Source organism: Microcebus murinus, chromosome 12 (genome assembly GCF_040939455.1).
Source record: "Microcebus murinus isolate Inina chromosome 12, M.murinus_Inina_mat1.0, whole genome shotgun sequence".
Classification (NCBI taxonomy): Eukaryota; Metazoa; Chordata; class Mammalia; order Primates; family Cheirogaleidae; genus Microcebus; species Microcebus murinus.
The window spans coordinates 93,126,761-93,146,874 of NC_134115.1; the positions used below are offsets into that span (position 1 = coordinate 93,126,761).

At 63.9% G+C, this 20,114-nt stretch overlaps 1 protein-coding gene across 2 annotated transcripts in view; it reads right to left on the bottom strand.

Annotated features, from left to right (window-relative positions):
- The window catches only part of NACC2 (NACC family member 2), a 73,664-nt gene extending 62,566 nt beyond the window's left edge, over positions 1–11,098 (bottom strand). The window contains exon 1 of one of the 2 annotated variants that reach the window (XM_076009192.1): positions 10,941–11,097. The gene's annotated coding sequence lies outside the window, so the exon portion shown is untranslated. Of the gene's footprint in view, positions 1–10,940 lie in introns of both variants that reach the window. The other variant, XM_012782074.3, reaches the window with a different exon arrangement.
- Positions 11,099–20,114: the final 9,016 nt, after the last annotated feature.

Genomic DNA, 20,114 nt, shown 5'->3' on the forward strand with positions numbered 1-20,114 from the left:
GCAGGGAGCCCGGCCCTGCCACACCCCGATCTCCAACTCCCGGCCTCCAGAGAGGTGCAGGAGTAAGTGCCTGCTGTTCTGCCCTCCGGCTGTGCGGCTGTGCGGCAGCAGCCCCCGGACACAGCACCCTGCCCTGACCGACGCCAACCGTGACCACGGCTCCAGGGCTCCTGGGGACTCTGCCCCAGGCGGTCTCCTCCCTCCTCCCTGGGAGTTGGGGGCCACGGGCTTAGGTGCACCCCGACTCCCGCTTCCTGCACGGGCAGCACCGGCCGCACAGCTCGAGGCTTCTCGCCGAGGGAGCCTCACGCGCCCACTCGCTGCGGCGCCAGGGATGCCTGAGGGACCCAGCCGCTGCCAGCCGGGACAAGACCTGCCTTTCCGGAGCAGCTACTTCTGCCACGACCCTGTTCCCGCCCCAATCCTTCATGCACCCACCCCAATCCCTCCACGTCCGGCCCCCACGCACGCCCCACGCCTTAACAGAAGGCCCAGTGACTCCGGGGTTGCCCCGGAAACTCATACATCAGACGGGCATTTCCCCCAAGTGACCGGGAGCAAAATTTGCGACGTCTCATCTGCAGGTGGTGGGGGCAATGCCCCAGGACGCGGCAACTGTCCCTGGTGTCCACACCCAACGTGCCAGACTGTGTGGATCACAAGGAAGCCACAGACACTCCCAAAATCGGGGGGCACTCTGTCAAACTGGGCCTGCACCCCAGAGTCAGGGTCACGAGAGCCGAGGAAAGGCCACAGAACGTTCCAGAAGAAGGAGCCTGAAGACGCAAGATTCCAACAGATACATGTGCGCCGCATCCATGGCAGCCGAGGGCTGGAGGCAGCCCAGCATCCATCGACAGACGAACAGATGAACAAACTGGGTGTGTACGCGGATATGTACGGCGGCATCTCACTGAGCCCCAAGAAGTAACGGGCTGGGCGTGGTGGCTCACACTTGCAATCCTAGCACTCTAGGGAGGACTAAAGGCAGGAGGACTGCTTGAGGCCAGGAGCTTGAGACCAGCCTGGGCAGCAATGCAAGACCCCGCCTCTAGATGAAATTTAAAAATTGGTCTGGTGAGGTGGCTCACGCCTGTAGTCCCAGCCACTTGGGAGGCCAAGGCGGGCGGATTGCTCAAGGTCAGGAGTTCGAAACCAGCCTGAGCAAGAGCGAGACCCTGTCTCTATGAGAAATAAAAAAGAAATTAATTGGCCAACTAATATATATATAGAAAAAAAAAATTAGCTGGGCATGGTGGCGCATGCCTGTAGTCCCAGCTACTCGGGAGGCTGAGGCAGGAGGATTGCTTGGGACCAGGAGTCGGAGGCTGCAGTGAGCTGTGACTGCACCACTGCACTCCAGCCTGGGGGACAGAGCAAGACCAACCCAGATGAACCCTAAGGACATTCTATTGAATTCCATAAACCAGCCACGAAGAGACAGACCCTATACGACTCCCCTAACACGAGGTCCCTAGAGTCGCCAGATCCACAGAGACCGGCGGGGAGAAGGGAGGCTGCTGGGGCTGAGGGAGGGGGATGGGGAGTTAGTGTTCAGTGGGGACAGGGTTTTCGGAAGATGAAAAGAATGATGGAGACAGATGGCGGTGATGGCTACAGTGTGAATGTGCTCAATGACACAAAAGTACTTAAAATGGTAAATTTCATGTGCAATTAATCAGAAAGTTTTTAAAGTTTTTACTTTAAAATAGAGAGACCCAGCAAGTAACCAGACCATGGACCGTGCAAGGTGACCTTGCTGTGAAGGACCCAGGTGTGCTGGGCAGGGGCGGGGGGTCCCGGATGGGGTGGGGGTGGGGCGGCAGCTCTCAACCCTCCTTCAATAAGACACGCTGAACCACACAGAAAATTCACTGTCTGATTGTTTGGGAAAATGTTCCTCATATGGAATGTGGGGTTCCTCTCTAAGTTTAATGATTCTTATCATTTACTTTTTTCTTACCCACTGGGACCAAAGTCCCCACCTGCCAGTGCTGGGCACCCAGGTGGGCTGGGCTGGGGCCTACTTAACCCTGAACGTGCTGTGGGCACAGGCCTAGGACAAGGGTCACCAGAGCCAAGAACCGAGGCCAGGGCCCTGCTGCAGACAGGGCCACAGCCGGGAGAGACCCTCTGCCTCGGCTGGAGAATACCAAGTTTGTTTGTTTTTTTTTTTTTTTTTTGAGACAGAGTCTCACTCTGCCTAGGCTAGAGTGCCGTGGCGTCAGCCTAGCTCACAGCAACCTCAAACTCCTGGGTTCACCAATCCTCCTGCCTCAGCCTCCTGTGTAGCTGGGACTACAGGCGTGCACGACCACGCCCGGCTAATTTTTTCTATATATATTAGTTGGCCAATTAATTTCTTTCTATTTATAGTAGAGACGGGGTCTCGCTCTTGCTCAGGCTGGTCTCGAACGCCTGAACTCAAACGATCCTCCTGCCTCGGCCTCCCAGAGAGCTAGGATTACAGGCATGAGCCTCCACGCCCAGCCGAAAACCAAGTTTTGGCCCCTGTTCTGACGCCCGGAGGAGAGAGGCCCACACCTCAGGAACCCCCAGTCAGATTTCTAAACCCTGCAGAAGCGATGCCCTGCACGTGGCCAGAAGCCCCAGCGGGGCCTTCCGCGCAGCAAGCATGGCGCCTGCCTCCCTCGAGAGGAACCCCACGCCTCACAGCGGGGTACGGGGTGAGCGGCACCTCCAAACACCCCAAGACCTCCGAGCAGAGCTGGGCGACTCCCAGGGGGTTTGGGGTGGGGGCGCTCTGCATGTTCCTGCGTTGACAGGAATCGGCCAGCCTCCCAGCACCTCGGGGCCACCGGCTTCTGTCCTCCCGCCAGGCAGGCCCTCGGCACCGTGTTGGCCCACGTGGCCTGGGCAGCTGGGACCGGCCAGGAGGAAGAGAAACCCGGGACCCTGCTCGCCCACCAGGAGAGGCCCAGGCCCTGCCCTGCCACTTCTCCCCAGGTGTGGAGAAAGGCCCCAGCCCTACTCTCCAGCCAGGTAAGGCTGCCTGCTGGTCTTTCTTATTTTTTTTTAATACAAGAGTCTCACTCTGTCACCTAGGCTGGAGTGCAGTGGTGCAATCAGAGCTCACAGCAGCCTCAAACTCCTGGGCTCAAGCGATCCTCGCACCGCAGCCTCCTGGAATGCTGAGACTACAGGCGTGCGCCACCGCTCCCAGTCTTGACGGCACCCAGGCCTGGTGCCCGTGGTCCCGCTACAGCTGGGCTCCCAGGGTTGCTGTGGGCCCCACAAGGGGCGTCACATCTCCCCGAGTGCCCTACAGCCACCTGTCCAGCACCTGTCCGGCACCTGTCTGGCAGCTGGTCTGCACCAACGTGCCAGATCCCGCACCCAGCCACACCCCCAGGCTCCGCCGTGACCCACACGCCGTCTTTCCAGGCCACTTCATGTGACACGGACTCACCGCCTAAACTGGGTTACAATAATTAACACAAATCCTGCCTCTCCTGTCCCCAAATTTACATAACCACAGACGAGGCGCCAACTCTTAGGAAAACCCTCCTCCTCCTCCTCTTCCTCCAGTGGCCCCATTTCGGTCCCACGACCCCCCGCCCAGCTTTGCTCCTGAAAACCAAGCTCCTTCCCCACACCCCAGCCTGCGCCGGACCTTCACGCCCCACCCGGTGCCTGTCCCGGGGGCAGCTCTGTGTGTCCGGCCACCGAGCCTCCCGGACAGGGCAGGGACAGTGTCCCGGGATCCCGCAGCAGTATGGTGGAAAACGGGGCTCAAACCCCAAGAGGAGGCTCACTAAAACCTGGCAGTGGCCGGTAGGTTGAGGACAGCTCTGGATGGCCCTGCAAGATCCCCGTCAGGGGCACGGAGCCCTGTCTCCCTCATCTGAGCTGCCCCGAGGGACGGCAAGCCCAGGGACGGGCAGTGCCCCCAGACAGGTCTCTGCTTCTTGGCCCCAACACTGGGAGGACCCTGTGGCCGAGGTGCCAGCTCCGCCACACTGGAGCAGAGCGGTGGTTGGAGAAATGTTAGGCTTCACTGCCACCAAGCAGATGCTGTTCCTTTCCCTTTCCCTTCTTCTTTTCTTTTCTTTTCTTTTCTTTTCTTTTCTTTTCTTTTCTTTTCTTTTCTTTTGAGACAGAGTCTCACTTTGTTGCCCAGGCTAGAGTGAGTGCCATGGCATCAGCCTAGCTCACAGCAACCTCAAACTCCGGGCTCAAGCGATCCTCCTGCTTCAGCCTCCCGAGTAGCTGGGACTACAGGCATGCACCACCATGCCCAGCTAATTTTTTCTATATATTTTTAGTTGGCCAATTAATTTCTTTCCATTTTCAGTAGAGATGGGGTCTCGCTCAGGCTGGTTTTGAACTCCTGACCTTGAGCGATCCTCCCGCTTCGGCCTCCCAGAGTGTTAGGATTACAGGCGCGAGCCACCGTGCCCGGCCTAAATGGAGGCCTTGGCGCCCGGCCACAGACACTGTTTCTGAGAACCACACGCAGACAGATCTTCTGGCTACGCAGGGCCTGGGCTTGTCTGCTCTAAACTTGCCCTGCCGGCCTCCTTACAGTGGGACAGAGCATTTGGGAAGAATCTCCAAGCTGGAAGACAGTGACACCCCCACACCAGGACCGGCTGGAGGAGCTGAGGGGGTGTGGGCGGAGGACACTGTCCTTGGTAAAGGGGGAAGCCACCCTCAGCCCGGCCCCTGCCCTGCCCCCAAAGGCTCGGGTGTGCGTGTGCGTTCCACGCCATGGCGAGCCCCACAGCTGCCCGAGCCCCCGGGGCAGCAAAGCCACACGGTCAGTCTGCAAGGCGAGCTGGTGTGGCCGGGACAGGCCCTGTCTGTGACCGGGGTCCCTTCCCCAGGGGCCACCAAGCCCTCGGGTCTCATGAGGAGCCAGGTCCGGTTACTGCCACAGCCCGGCTCCACCAGCACCGCGACCTCAGGCAGGGTCCCCACCCGCCTGCTCTTGGAGACATGGTGGACGGAGCTTGGGGACAGGCCTCCCCCCACTGCTCCTGGGGTCCCCCATCCGGCCTCAGATGAGAGTGGGCAGAAAGGAGGAGGCAGACCCAGGCTGGGCGTCACCCAGGAGGGACTGCCGAGCCCCCCGGGGGAGCCAGCCAGCCCGAGTCCTGGGAGAAGGTTCCCGGTGGAGACAGCCGGCAATTTGCATAATATTCTTTGCAAGTTAATATCAGCCTCTGATAATGATCTGCATCTCGCCGCGCGGCTGAGGCGGCTGTTACAACACTAAGTAATCATATTTTAAATTATGTTTCCCTTTATAGAAAGGTGTTGCAAAAACACAGAGACATGAAATCTGTCTGTCGCAGCCCCGCTGCCAACCACCTGACCAGCCTCCCAGGCGCGATGGTCGTGCCTGCAGCTCTGCAGCCCGAGGCAGCCGGGGGACCCCAAGCCCCCCACTACAGAGGGTCCCCCCACCTCCCCAGAGACACTGCCCAGCAGGGGACACTGTCAGATCGCTCCGGCCAGGGTCGGGGCCTCAAGGAGAACCTACTGCCCACTCCCACCCGAGGTCCCTGCGCCATTACTCCTGGGAAGGTGACAAGGGGGCTCCCCTCCCCAAAACCCCACGGCCCTCACACTGGAAACCCGGGACCCACCTGACTTCCAGGAGACTCAGACTTCCCACAGCTCAGAACCCCTCATGGTTGCCTCCTCAGGAGCCTCCATGTGTCCCCAAGCCTGGCCAGGGGCTCCTGTCACCCCCTTCCCACCCTCCCCCAGGGCACCCCTGGCTCTGCACACTCACAGCCCAGGGGCCGGCGGACTCAGGTGGCCCCAGCCCCAAGCAGAAGGGCCCAAGCCCGGCAGAGGAAGCCACGTTCCTCTCCTCTCCTTTTTCTTCATTTAGGAGCCACGACGACCACTCAACCTCTATTTTCTTAAAAGCTTTTTTTTTTCTTTTTTTATTAAAAAAAAAAATCCAATTATAGCACAAATCTCTCAGCAGGGGTCAGTGTGGAATAAGAACAGCCAGAGTTAATGGACATGACACAGGCGAGATTAATGCCTAAAGGGTTTCAAAAGTTGTATGATGCGGATTTCATTAACATTTTAATTGTAATGTATCTTTTTAATCTTCTCTCACCCTAATGGCTCTATACCCAAAAAAAAAAAAAAAAGAGGAAGAAAAAACTGCTGACAACAACAAAAAGTATCAATATACAAAATTTAACAAAGGCGCTTAGCACTGCAATGGAAACTAAATTAAAAGAGCAAAACTATGTTAACATTGTGATTTTTTTAACTGCACAGAAGTCGGGGGTGCAGCAGAGATGGTCACTTCCCCTGCTCCGCACAGACGTGGCCTGGGTGGGGGCGGGGAGGGGCTGGCCACGGCAGAGCCCCCAGAGCAGATGCCAGGGCCCTGGGGGGCTCCCGGCTGGGGGCGCCGGGCGGCAGGCGAAGAAAGATGTCCCTCCTGCTCTGAGCTACAGGCCAGGCCAGGTGGGCATCCTCCATGTATGCCCCGACAGCTCGGGGAAGGGCCGCTGCCCCCTGACTGCCGGGCAGTATCCCAGAGACGGAAGGGGGGGTGCTCTTCTAGAACACACCGGCCAGCAGGCACAGCCCCACCCCTCCAATGTGGTGTCACTGTCAAGACAGGCACTAGCATCTTATGGGGCGAAGGCGAGTGCTGACAGCCTCACCCAGCAGCCTCCTAGCCCCTAACGCCCACGGTGCGGGACCCCAGGCAGCTCTGGCCGACATGGCCCGGCCACAGACAGCCTCCACCTTGCAAAGATGGGGTTCCCGGAGCACACTCAACCCTGAACATGGAGGACCCAGGAGATTTTTATTTTCAATCAACAAACATGTCGAGGGCTGACTCTGCCGTACCTGACCCCTTGCCCCAACCCAGCCCCTTCACTTCCTGCCACCCCCACCCTCCCCCCGCCCCAGGGCCTGACCACCCTCGGGGACCAGGGGCAGGGCCTGGGGCGGGCCAGACAGGGCCTGGGTGACGTCCCTGCAGCACCAGCTCGCTGCTCACCCTGGTGACTATATATGGGCACTTTCAGGCCCCTCTGCTGCCCGCCCCCAGCCCTGCCTGCTTCCCAGGCACAGGGGCAGGCGCTGGGCGGGCCGGGAGGGAGCTCGGAGCCCGACTGTGCCATGTGCCCTCCTGGATGCCAGGACCCAGCACCGAGGGGGAGGGGAGATTCCTTTGGAGAGACCAGAGCCGGCCTCTCCTCCCCTGGGACCTGCACACACCACCTCCTCCGAGAAAAGGCTGCCTCCCATCCTCCCTGGGGACTGGGCCGCCGCTCCCCTTAAAGGGCTATGAGCCCTGGCCAGACCGGCAGCTCCATCACCCAGCGGCCCCCAGGCCAGGCCACTCCCATCCAGCCTGCCAGTGGGACTCAGGGAGGGTGGGTTACTCTCTCAAGGTCACACAGTGACCTCGGGAGGCCCACCCCAGGGCTCCGGCGTGGCACCAGGCCCAGCAGCCCAGCCAGGCCCTTTCCCTCTGCAGCTCGGACCGGCTCCCTGGCCCACCCCTGTCTGGGCAGGGGTGAGTGCCGGCTCCAGCCTGCATGCCCCCGGATGACAGGGACCCGATGTTCCGTGTCCGCCCACCTGCGGCCCGGCGGGAGCCCGACACGCAGGGCGTGCGGTCCCAGAGCCCGGACTTTAAACAATAAAGGCAAGAAGGCCACAGCTGAGGAAACGCCGCCGCGGCTCCCAGCAAACAAGCAGCTGCAGGTGACACAATGAGGAAGCCCTGGCCAGCCGGGAGCATATTTTGCAAATGATCTCATCTCACCGAGAGCCAGGCCTGGGGAGAGCACGGGGAAGGCGGGAGCAGCACCCGGCCTGAGCCCAGGCCCCCGGAGGACACACCCTTCCAGTCGCACACCTGGGGCGGGGGCCGCACATCTCTGAAGTGGGGTGCAGTGGAGGGACAGGTGGAGAAAGGCTGGCCAAGCTCCCCCACCTGCCCACCTCGGGGAGCACCAAGGGGGTGCCCAGCAAAACCTGCAGCAGAGGGAAGTGCCAGGGGGACCCTGAACCTGGGCTAGCGGAGTGGTCTCTGCAGACACCCAAGGCAGGCGAACCTGGCAGGAGCCAGCCCTAAACATCCCTGACGCCCCCTCGGCAGCCCCGGCCCCAACCACACTCCGCAAACTCCCAAAGTGGGGCTGGCTCCAGGCGGCCACACTCACCAGACACAGCTCAGAGTCCAGACAGGGCCTGTGGCACCCCTCCCTCGCCTGGGGGAGCCCCTCCCCGTGCCGTCACACCATAGGGCTTTGCCTCCCTCTTCTAAAGACCAGACCCAAAAGCCCAGCCCCAGCTATCCCCAGCTCAGGGCGCCCTGTGGGGACACTGGCCAGCTAACACCCCACTGGACTGGAAGGTGGCCCATCTCGTCCTGAGACCCCAGGCACAGTAGGTGGCCGGCCAGCCGGGGCCACCAGACAGGCGCATATCAGTTGCCACCGTGCAGGCACTCAGGGGACCGTACCGTGGTCAAGTTCCTGACAGTGCCCGTCACACGGGGTCTTCAGAAGGCCCTGGTGCTCGGGATAAACACGCTGAGTGTGGCGGGGCGAGGGGAGGATCTGTTGCCCCCCCGGGGCTTCTGAAGTCTGGGCGGCTTGTCGCAGCCCATGCTCCAGACCCCCTGCAGGGCCCGACTCGGAGAACTTCCAGGACGGGACCAGGCTGGGGGTGCAGAGCCCCAGCAAGGGAGGGGTGGCCTCCAGGGGCTGTGACATGCAGAGAGGCCACATGGTGCCCGGTGCGTTCCAGGGACGCAGGTCAAAGGCCCAGACCTTGGAGGAAGGGGCACAGGGGCCCTGGGAGCAGAACCTCCTCCCAGGAAAGGACACCACCGGGGATCTTAAGTTCTGTCCCGCAAGTACCAGCCCCCTCGGTGTGACAGGGAAGGCCCTGGAGGTCACACTGCCCACCCCTAGCCCGGGACACAGACCAGCCAAAGGTCAAGATGAGCCCAGGCCCCCAGACTCTGCTCAGCTGTGAAACCACCGCATCCTTAGGGGAATGAGGCCGGCTCCCGTCCTAGCCAGGAAACATGGGGAGGTCAGAACAGTTTTGCAAGAAGCCCAAGAAGCCCGCACAAGCCCCGGCCCCGGGAAGGCCACTGTGCATCCCTTCACATCCTCCCAGCAACCAGCGGCAGGCAGAGGTCGCGCCTCAGGGCCGAGGGGCCGCCCGGCATGCCCATAGCACAGCACCGGCACCTTCTGGAACATTCTTCGGGAGACGCTAAGTGGCTGCAGAAGCAGCACTAGCAGCCACCACGATCAGCCCTCACGCAGGCGCACGGCCAGTGCCACCCTGCCCTGGGTGTGACTGCGGAAAGGTGACAAGTGGTCTTGTTCTACTCTCTCGTTCATTCCAGCTGCCCGGAAGGACAGGCCAACCACCTTGGGCCGTGGGTCGTGCCTCTTTTAGTTCCTCTGCTTGGGCTCCAGCTGAGATGCCCCCGACAGTGACCCAAGAGGAAATGCCAGAGGGCCTCCTGGGAGGGGCAGGCAGTGAAGGGCACCACAGAGGACCAGGGGGCCACTGTGGGAAGAGGAAGACTATGGAGAGGTGGGTCAGGGGCAGCGGCTGCCTGACCCTGCACCTGACTCCTTTTCTCTTGGGTTGTGAAACTGAGCAAACGGTTGGCTGGTCGCAGCCACCCCTCCTGGAGACGGTGTGAGGCTTAAACCCTGACAAGGGGCTTCGGCCAGCGGCATCTGGCCAAAGTGGAAAGTGGGGGGGAGTCTGGAGAGGAGCAGGGCCTGGGCGGCCACCCTTTCGGGGAGACGCTGCTGTGCCCACCGGGGGCCCAGCAAGGGCAGCTTTGCAGAGCAGTGGTCCAAAGCAGGGCAGGAAGGACGTCGGCCTGGGGCCTCCCCCGGCCCAGCACCGCAGCTGCCCAGTACAGGCTCACCCTGCAGCCTGAGAACACTGCAGGGTGCCCAACGGGCCCCAAGAAATGCCATTAGAAAGATGGGGCCCAACCACCACGTGGGCAAAACACCTCCAATCCGAGGCCCCAAGAGGGAGGAGGCGGCCGGAGCAGTGGGAGTGGCCTGGGAGGCCAGCTGCAGGGGACAGACCTGACAGGGACAAACCCACAGGTTTAAACTGCACCACAACGACAGTCCAAGACCAAACTTCCCACAGAGCCTGGCACAGGGCCAGGGGTGACCTCTGACCTCCGACCCCCGCACTACCCCGGCAGGAGAAGAGGAAACTCAGTGGGAGGCCTCAAGTCCCCTCAGCTGGGTGCGCAGCGGCCCCAGTTCCTGGAGAGGCGCTTGGCCAGACCTCAGCCGCGGGCAGTGACGGCGGAGGCGGGACCCCGCCCACTGCCGCCGCACCCCCGCTTCTGCCCAGGCTGGGGTCCGACGGGAGGCAGAGGCGACCCAGAAAGGGGCCCAGCTGGACCGGGAGGGAGGGCGCAGGCCCGGCGAGCCCAGCCTGCTGCGCAGACGCGCGGCGGCTCCGACGCGGCCGGCCGGGCGCGCTGGGTCGCCCCCCGCCTGGCCCGGGGCCAGTCCCGCGGGCCGGAAGGCTGGCTCGCTCGGTCCGGTCCCGGTCCCGGTCCTGGGGACGCCATGGGACTCCAGACGCCCAGCGGGGCGGGGGAGACCCGCAGGACGCGGGCCGGGGTCTCCCCAGGACGCGCCGCGCGGGGTCCCGGCCCGGATTTCCCGGCCCGGGGTCGCCCCGCCAGGACCCCCGGCGCCGCCCGGCCGCCTCGCTGCGCCGCGCCCGCCGCTGCGCGCACGCCACGGCCCGCGCCGAACTCGGCCGCACCCCGCCCCGCGGCGGCCGGCGGCGCTGCGGCAGGGCGGCCCGCGCCAAGTTGGGCGGCCGCGGCCGCGGAGTTTGCGGGAAGTGCGTCCGGGCCGCGGGACGACCCCGCCCGGCGCAGAGCAGGGGCGCGCGCCCATCGGCCGTACCTGCGGGCGCCCGGCCCGGTCCGGCCTGGCAGCTGCGGCGCGCCGCCCGCGGCAGGAAGTGCTCCGGCGTCCCCGCGCTCCGGCGCCCATGGACTTTCTCCGACCTCGCCCAGCACCGGCGGCCGCACCGCGGCGGGGGCGGGGCAGCGGCGGGGGAGGCGCCCGCGGGCCGTTTAAAGGGACAGCGCCGGCCGCGCGTTCCTTCGCTGCAGGTGGGCGCCGGGGCCGGGCCAGGGGCTCGGGCGGGGCGGGGAGGCAGCCGCTCCTCGCCCCCGCGCCGGCCTCCGGGAGTCCCGGGCGTCCGACCCTGCGCCGGGCACCGGCGGCACCGGGCGCGGCCGCGCGGAGGGCCCGGCTGGCGGCCCGGCAGGGGAGGTACTGGGCGCGCTCAGCCGGGAGAGTCCCCCGACCCCCGACCCTGGTCCCGAGCGCCCCTCCCGCGGCGGCCGCGTTCGCACGTGCAGCTGGGGGACGCGACTGCGGGCGGGCGCGGCATCCCCGCAGCCACCATGGAAGACGCGGTGCTGGAGCGCCCTGGACCGGCCACCGCGGGGCGCCGGCGCCTCCTGCCCATGGCCGTGAGCTGCCTGGACAGAGCCCGGGGCTGCATTCAGGCCTGGTGTGATCTGGGCGCGCTAGCGCGCTAACGCCCCTGCTGTGCACAGAAGTGCGGTTTTAAAACACGTGCATGGAAATAAAACCGGCCACACACCCCAAAGGACACAGACACTCCTCAGCACCCCTGCCCACCGCACCTGGGGCCTGGGGTGGGTACTCTGGGGCCAGAGCCAGCCTCACTCCCCCACTGCACAAGTGTCCTTGCAGGAAACTGGGGGTGTCATCACTGCAGTGATCCTGAGCAGGGTCACCGGGAAGAGGGGTTCCGTGAGGAGCAAGCTGCCCCACCACCCTCCCAGAGCACACTTGGGGACCAGGCCTGGGGCTGAAGCCCTCCTGGCACGGTAAGCCAAGGTCATCCCCAGGACAAAGGACCAGAAGCTTGGCCAAGCACACATCACCCCAACCTCAAGGTAGGTCCTTGACCTTGGTCATACACTGACCCTTGACCCCAGCTTTAGGTTCTATACAGCTGAGCTCCGCTGGCAAAAAACACCACACCCACCAGCTCCCTCCCTGGCTTGACCTGGGGAGGGGAGGGGAGTGTGGAGCCCCACAGGGACTCTGGGCTCACCCCGGAAGCCCACTTAGACCTAGCCCACAGCCCCCACACCCCCTGCCCCAGCCACTGCCTCTTCTAGGCCTTCGGGGCAGTCTGATGTGTTCAGGCAAGGAGGGAGGACTCTACAGGCTGGAGACACTAGGTCACACGTGGCTTGGCGTGTAGACATGTGGCCCTGGCCCATGAGGGCAGGGTGAGAGGGACACCTGGACAGCCAGCAGTGACATGGAGTGCCACCTGCCAGGCACAGGTGTAAGCAGAAGGCTCTGGGCTCAAGACAGGAGGAGGGCTCTGAGCTAGAGGAAGCCCCAGGGGAGCTGCAAGGTTCCTGGGGGCTGCTGGTGGCTCCCTGGGCCTGCACACCTGCACACCTGCCCCAGGGCCTGGGACTAAGGCTCCGTGAGTCCGGCAGGCTCCCTGCTCCTCCAGGGACCAGGGCTGATTGTTTTCGCCACTTTTGCTTTCTAAATATCAAAGAATTTCTTTAATGAAAGATGTATGGAAAACATTGAAAAGTTTTTAGAAGATGACAGGTCCCAGAAACGTGTTTCCCGAGCATGCTGAGCTCAGTGCATTCTCCGTACGTGTGTGGGTGCACCAGTATACACCTGCACATTTTAAATGCAAACACAAACACTGAACTCCAGGCCCCTGCCACGTGTCCCAAGTGTGCGAGCACATGACCTGACTTAATTTTCACACCCGTCCTGTGGGGTCAGCTCCTTCCATTCTCGTTTTACAGCTTGGCTTGGGGCTCACTTTCTCAGGGTTCCCAGGGGGGACTCTCGAAGGGAGACTCAAAACCGGGGTGTCGGGGTGCCAAGCAGCTCCTTTCCTGCCTTTGCTCATCATGTTTCCTAAGGTTGTAAACAGTCGGCCTGCTGTTGGCTGACATGCGGGCTGGGCGGCCACAGTCCCACCTAAGGGATCTGAGTAGCACAGCAGCACCTCTGGGTGGCTTCCAGCTCCAGGCCCCCCCCCCCCCGTCTGGTCCTGAGCTCCCATCCAGGAAGCATCAGGCTAGGGGAAAGGGGAAATGCACACACTCCTCTCCCTCTGCAAACAAATCGTTGAGCCACAGAGGTGGTATCCTGGGGGTGCACTCAGGAGCCGGGCAAGGAGAACTGACCCGGTGGCCTGGCTGCCTGGCTATCCTCCCTGGACCGCAGAAACCTCTGGTGGCCTGCCAGGTGCTGCTGCCATGGCTACGCAGGTGATGACCTCGTCTCACAACCCACATCCAATCTGTCCCCCACGCTGACAGCTCTGCCTTAAAATCTCAAGACCGCCAAGTCACCTCCTGGCCCACACCCGTTTTCCTGCAGGCAACTGCCACAGCCCCAACTGGTCCCCACCTCCTCTCTTGCCCCGCCCAGTCTGTCACGGCACAGCAGCTCAGGGATGCTCCTGAACCTGTCAGAGCCCCCCCCCCAGAACCCTCATGGGCTCCCCATCCCGCTTCTCCCTCAGAACACAAGCCCAGGCGTTGGCCGGGCGCGGTGGCTCACGCCTGTAATCCTAGCTCTCTGGGAGGCTGAGGCGGGCGGATTGCTCAAGGTCAGGAGTTCGAAACCAGCCTGAGCAAGAGTGAGACCCCGTCTCTACTATAAACAGAAAGAAATTAATTGGCCAACTGATATATATGTAAAAAATTAGCCGGGCATGGTGGCGAATGCCTGTAGTCCCAGCTACTTGGGAGGCTGAGGCAGAAGGATCGCTCGAGCCCAGGAGTTTGAGGTTGCTGTGAGCTAGGCTGACGCCACGGCACTCACTCTAGCCTGGGCAACAAAGTGAGACTCTGCCTCAAAAAAAAAAAAAAAAACAAGCCCAGGCGTTTCAGTGGCCGGGGGCCCAGCCCCCACCTCACACCTCGCCCCCCTTCGCCCCCCTCCCAGGGCCTTTGCACCTGCTATCCTGCAAGCTGTGCCTTCTTCCCCACAGTTTTCAAGGCTTGCTCTGTCACTGCCTTGGGGGCTCTGCCCAGATGTCCCCGGCTCATGAGGGACATCTTCCCCAACCCTCCCATATAGAAAACCCACCTGGCACTCCCGATCCAAGCCCTATCCCCGGCCCGATGGGACGTGGGCACAGAGCAGGGCCGGTTCCCGCCCGTGCTCTGAGGCTGCTGGGGGATGCTGGGCCTTCTCTGGCAGGGGCTGGAGTCCCCACCTGCCCAGGTCCTCGCCCTCTTCCCTGTCCTCAGAGTGGCCAGGGGTGCTCGGTCAGCAGGAAGGGAAGCGGCAGGCGGGGACCCCAGGGTCAGACCGTGGCCAGAGCCCCAGCCAGAGCCCCTGCACCCCAGGCTGGGGGTGGGGGGACAAACTCTCTTGCTTTTCTCTAGACCATCAGGACAGAGACAGGACACACGGAAGCGCCTGGTGGGAAGGTGGTGTGTCTGTCTCTGCAGGAGAGAGCCGCTCACCAGGGGCGAGAGACTCCTCGGGTCCCAGCTCCCGCTCCACGGGGAGGCTGGGAGGGGCTTCCTGCTCGCGCTGGGAGCCTCCGTGTTCCCAGCTGAGACCCCAACCACGAGGGGACCCGTCAGAAGGGCGGCCAGGCCACTGGCGTCGGGCGCATGTCCGGAGGATGGGAAATGCCCGGGAGAAGCACCTGCTCAGCGGGAAAGGTGAGGAAGCGGCTCCTGCTCGTGGGGGTGGGGGGGTGCCCAGGAGGAAATGAGGGGGCCACCCACCCAGGCCCCCACCCCCACCGCCACGCAAGGGCTCCCGAGGGGACAATGTACTGCAGAGTGTGCTGGGGCCCGGGGTTGGGCCCCGGACCGGAAAGGCTGAGACTGACTGGGGCGGGCTCTTCTTCTTTTTATTAATAATTGAGGTGAAATTCGCATAACAAACCGTTTCCGAGTGAACGGTCTGCAGCATTCAGCGTGTGCCCAGCGTGTGCATCAGCTCCGTCCGCCCCTGCCCGGCCTCTGCGGCGTCCCCTCCTTTGCCGGGAACTCCCCGCCCCCACCCAGTGCTCACAGGTTGCCGTCAGCTCCCCTCTTCTCCCCCCCACGCCCCGCCTTAGCCAGGTGCCCCTTTTTGTCTAAATGCACACACTCCTGTCCTTCATCATAATCCAGTTACATGTTGGGGTGCCGGCTTTGTTCCCGTCCCCCAACTAGAGAGACCCCGGCTGTCCCCAAACCTCCCCTTTCTTAGGACCCTGCTCTGTGCCCACCAGACAAAGCGGGGCGGGGGCAGCAGCCTGGGCCGTCCCTCGAGGTTGGGGGGGGGCCGCCTCACCCTGGACTCTCGGGACAGCCCTGCCCTCCTCAGCCCCCAGGCCGGATCTGCAAACTCGCAGAAGCCCGGCCCTGTCTCACCAGCGGGGTTCTGCCTGCCCCCCACCCCCGGCTGTAGGTTCAAACTGAGGCTGCACCACTATCGGTCTGTCCCTGTCCCATAGCCCCCTCCACAGGGAAGCCAGAAGGACCCCAGTAGGCCGAGCAGAGGGAGGGCGGGAGCCTCGGACTATGGCTGGCTGTGGCTCCATGGAGGGGCCACGTTGGCCCCAGGCAGGAACGGGCAGCCGCCCGCAGCCACTTGCTTATCACTTGTCGGATGGTCAGCCCCGGGCTGGGCCAGGGTCAAGGACGCAGGATGGTCTTTAAGGGTTGCCCTACCTCCTCCTGCCAGTCTTGGGTCTTTCTCCACCTCTTGCCGTCTGGCCACACACCTGGCCCACCCTCCTCCTGCAAACACCTTCAGTGGCCCCAAGCCACATCACAGTCTGGTGGCTGCCCCCCACCTGCCCTCCCTCAGCCCTTGAGACCCCCAGGGCACAAGAGCGGCAGTGACGAGAGCCGGGCCCCCAGACCAGCTGGGTCAGAACCTGCATTCGGCGGGACCCTGGGGGGTGACCAGGTGCACAGCCGAGTCCGGGACACAGGCTGGTCCGTGCTGGGACCCGTGGGGGCTGCCCTGAGCCCAGCCTGGGCTCCCCCAGCTGCAGGCCGGTGGGCTCCTTCCTGAGCCCTGTTGATGCCTCTGGGACCCAGATCAGGAGCCCGGAGGACAATGAGGTCCTTGGTGGTTTGAAGGTGTCGTGGTGGGGGGGAGGAGGGGGAGCAGCAGCCAGAGACCCTGGGAGGCTCCACACGGTGAGAGGAGTGACCTGGCGCGAGGGGGTCCCGCCAGGTGCCCACGGTCAGTCCACACTCTGCCGTTCACCTTGCTGTACCCAGCAGGCTGCACGCCACCCTCCACACCCCACATGTTGGGGCCTGCCCAGAGGAGGAGGTGGCCTGGCATGGTGGCTCACACCTGTAACCCTGGCACTCTGGGAGGCCAAGGCAGGAGGATCACTTGAGGTCAGGAGTTGGAGGTTGCAGCGAGCTGTGATGACACCATGGCACTCTAGCTGGGGTGACAGCACGAGACCCTTTCTCAAAAAAAAAAAGAAAAAGTCCAGAGGAGGAGGAGCCGCCAGGCATCGCCTCTGCACTCCTGGCTTCCTGCCAGTGCTGGGGTTCAGGAACCTAGGAAGGCTTCAGGCAGTGTACCCCAGAACAACCCAGCCTCTTGCAGAAGAGGTGCCTTCGTTCAATGATGGGATGGGGGACTGTGGGCAGGAAGCCGCCCCAGCTGAGCCCCTCACGGCGCTGGGTGGGGCCTGCTGCCCTGCCGCTAGAACAGCCCCCAGAGCTCCCAGGTGGGCCCTGCACACCTGTGGCCTGCGTGCCTGGCGCCCAGGACCGGGCCCCCTGGGGGGAGCAGTGAGAATGACACATGGGCACTCAGGGGAGCCCCCCCCCCCGTAGAGGAACCTGCCCTCCTTGCTCCCCCCGCCACGCTGGGCTGGCAGGGAGCAGGGAGCTGGCCCGGAGCGGAGCCCGGTGGCGGGAGCAGGTGTGCAGGTGCCTGGCAACCTGGAGACGCTGCCCCAAGGCAGAGCGGCCCCTCTGGTCTCCAGGGCGGGGGCGGGGGGGTTGTTTCAGGTGCTGTGTGTGTAAGAGCTGGTTTCCATGGTGCTGAGCACATAAACCACGTCTCCTCCAAAGCCCCGGCAGGGCACGTTCGTTTTCACGATGTTAATTCATCTCGTAAGGACCAAGCGCTGGTCCATAATTGAGGCACAAATTCGCTCCGGAGGGTCTGAAACTGCCCTGAGCAGGTGGCTGGGTGGGCCGGCGGCTGGGCCCCACTGAGAGGGTCCCAGCTCACTCAGCAGGGCCGGGCCATGGATCCGGCCGGCACCTGCCCTGCAAAGGACCCTGGCAGCTCAGACTGGGTGTGTGATGGGCAGCAGGAGCCAGAGCACCCCTCCACCACCCAGCCCCCACAGGGCCCAGCTGCTCCCCAAGAGCAGAGGGTCAGGGTCCCCAAGCCACTGGCCTCCCTTGGCCAGCTTCTCCCCAGTCTCTGTGGTCCTGTGGTTAAACTGGGGGGGTGGAGGGGGTCCCAGTTAGCACCTGGACGTTGCTGAGGGCTGGTCTGGACACTGGGGCCTGCTCGCCCGGCCCAGGCTCCTCCTGAAAACCCTTCTCTGTGGGCAGCCTCTGCTTCCATCGGGCCATCTTCTCAGCCGAGAGTCCCGGGGACACCTCGGAGCCAAGGGGGCCACACCCCAGTGCCCCCCGGGAAGGTACGGCTGCAGATGCTGGCCCGAGAGCAGAAGCTCTGTGACCCAGGGCCCAGGGAGGCTGGGGTCGGCCCCCCACCCCGTGCAGGCCCTGCCTGGCCTGGGACTGAGCTGCCTACATGGTCGGATCCGGCCCCTTCCCTGACGCCTCCTGGGCCTCAGCCCTGGCGAACAGAAGGTTCCAGGCCCCCGCCCAGGTCCCTGGGAGGATGGTGACCCGGGAGACCCGTGTGCCCCGGGCCAGCTGACGGGCGCCCGTCACCCTGCGGGATGAGGCTGGCTCCCGAGGGGCAGGGACATCTGGCGTGTTGAGATCCTTCGCAGGAGAAAACTGGGTGAGTATTTTGGTTTCTCATCAGTGGCTGCAGAACCTGTGACTCCCTCTGCTCCCGAATTAGGGCAGTGCCGTTCTGGTTTCCTGTGCCTCCCCTCGGTTCAAATTGGATGCTCTAATCTTCTCCTCTTTTGTCCTAAATTTCCCTCTAACGTTCTGTGCAGCTGTGAAGCAGCTGCTGCCTCCTCCTCCTCCGGAGAAGGCTGAGGGTCGGGCCGGCTGCAGATTCCCTCCGCCCGGGAGGGACCCCAGAGCCTCGCCACGTGGTGCTGGGGTGCCGGCCGCCGGGGGACGGCCCGCCCTTCGCAGGGTGCAGGTGGGAGCTGGACACACACATCCGGAGAGGAGTCCGGACAGGACTGGGGAAAGACGTCCGCTCCGTCTAGAGACACCCAGTGAGACGAGAGGAGGCCTTCCGGGGGTCGGGTCCCAGACAGCGTAGCTGCAAACGGCAGGCACCTGCTCCCACGCGGCGTCTGCCTGTGCAGCCAGCTTGCAAAGGCCTCGGGAGACCCGAGACACAGTTGCTCCGAAAAGGAGCCTCGAAGGCTGCCAAGAGCCAGGCCCTGGGGCCACCAGGGACGCTAGCCCCGCTTGGCCGACCGCAGGCTCGGTGCTCCGTGCTCTGGAGAAGACCTGGAGCCCCACAGACTGGCCCTCGGGATGCCACCACCAGGACGCCTCCCCAGAACAAGACCCAGGAAAGGGTTTGGGCGACGGAGGGCCTGGCTGCCCCGGCTCAGGGCCGCCCGCTCTGCCCCAGGCACCTTCCCCTGAGAAGGGGGCCACTGAGTCTTGGTGCAGGGCACAGAGCCTCCAGTGCTGCTGCGATCCTGCAGCCCGGCCCAGGCCCCCGCAGGACGTAGTAGCCCAGGGGACCGGAGGGCTCAGGCCTCAGCTTCGATCCACCCCCCGCACATGCTGCTTGTGAAACGCTGGCCTTGGGCAGTGCCTGGGAGCAGCCCCCAGAGGCTGGGCCTGGTCTGGGAAGAGCCAGTCCAGCCAGCCGTGGGTCCTGCCCCCGCCCCGGGGTTCTGCCCCCCTATCTCGCAGGGAGGGCTGGTCCCGGGGGGCCGGTGCTGCAGACCCCGCGCAGGCAGCCAGGATTCGGCCCGTCCTGCGGGGCGGGCAGCGCCGAGGAAGGACTCCTGACAGCTCCGAAAGCCAACTCGGTCGCCTCAGCAGGACTGGGGAACAGGCTGCAGTGGCCATTCCGGGCTTCCCTGGTCCTCGAGGGGCCTGAGGACGCCCAGACACAGGGTGGCAGGGCCGGGATGCGAGACTGGGTCCAGTGGAAAACACGCCAGCACGCCGCACATACGTGCACAGGGCCGACCGGGCTCTGGGCTGTGGCGGTGCCAGGTCGCTGGGACCCCTTCCCGCGACACGGGAGCCAGGAACGGAGACGGGGCTATCGCAGGGCAATTTGAAAAACATACAAACAGTCCATGAGTCCGTGATGTCATGGTGTGGTGGTGAATAATGGACCCACACTTAACCCGGGTTTGGCCATCGAAGGGCCGCCCCGCTGGGAGGCAGGCTCAGGGCCCGGTTCCGAGACGCCCAGCAGGCCCAGCAGGGGCTCCTGGAGTGGGGGCAGCGGGCCGGGGTGTGTGCAAAGCCGGGGGCCTGGACAGCACCCGGGTCCCCCCCAAAGGCCGTGTGCCCCCGCCCGGGACAACGGGAAACCCACACCAGGAGCGGGCGGGAATGCCTCCTGCCCTGGGAGCCGGGGCCAGGGATGGGCGTGAGGGTGCCGACCGCCCAGCACACCTGACCACGCCTGGCCCGGCCTGGGCTGTGTCCTCATCAGGGCCTTGACACCAGGTCGTGGTGCAGGCGCCCTCGAGGACAGGGACGTCACCACCACTGGTGCCTGGGTCTGGGGACACGGCACTCGCCACAAAACCCGAGCCGGCCTCTCTGGGAGATGCCCGGGCCCAGCCCCTGGCTCCCATGCCGCCGCCCACCCTGCCCCGAGGGAGGCAGGACCCGCTGGACCGCTCGGGATTCAAGGCCCCCCCACCCCCCCAGCTGTGCCCGCTCAGTGCTGGCCGCTGCCCACCTCGGCCCC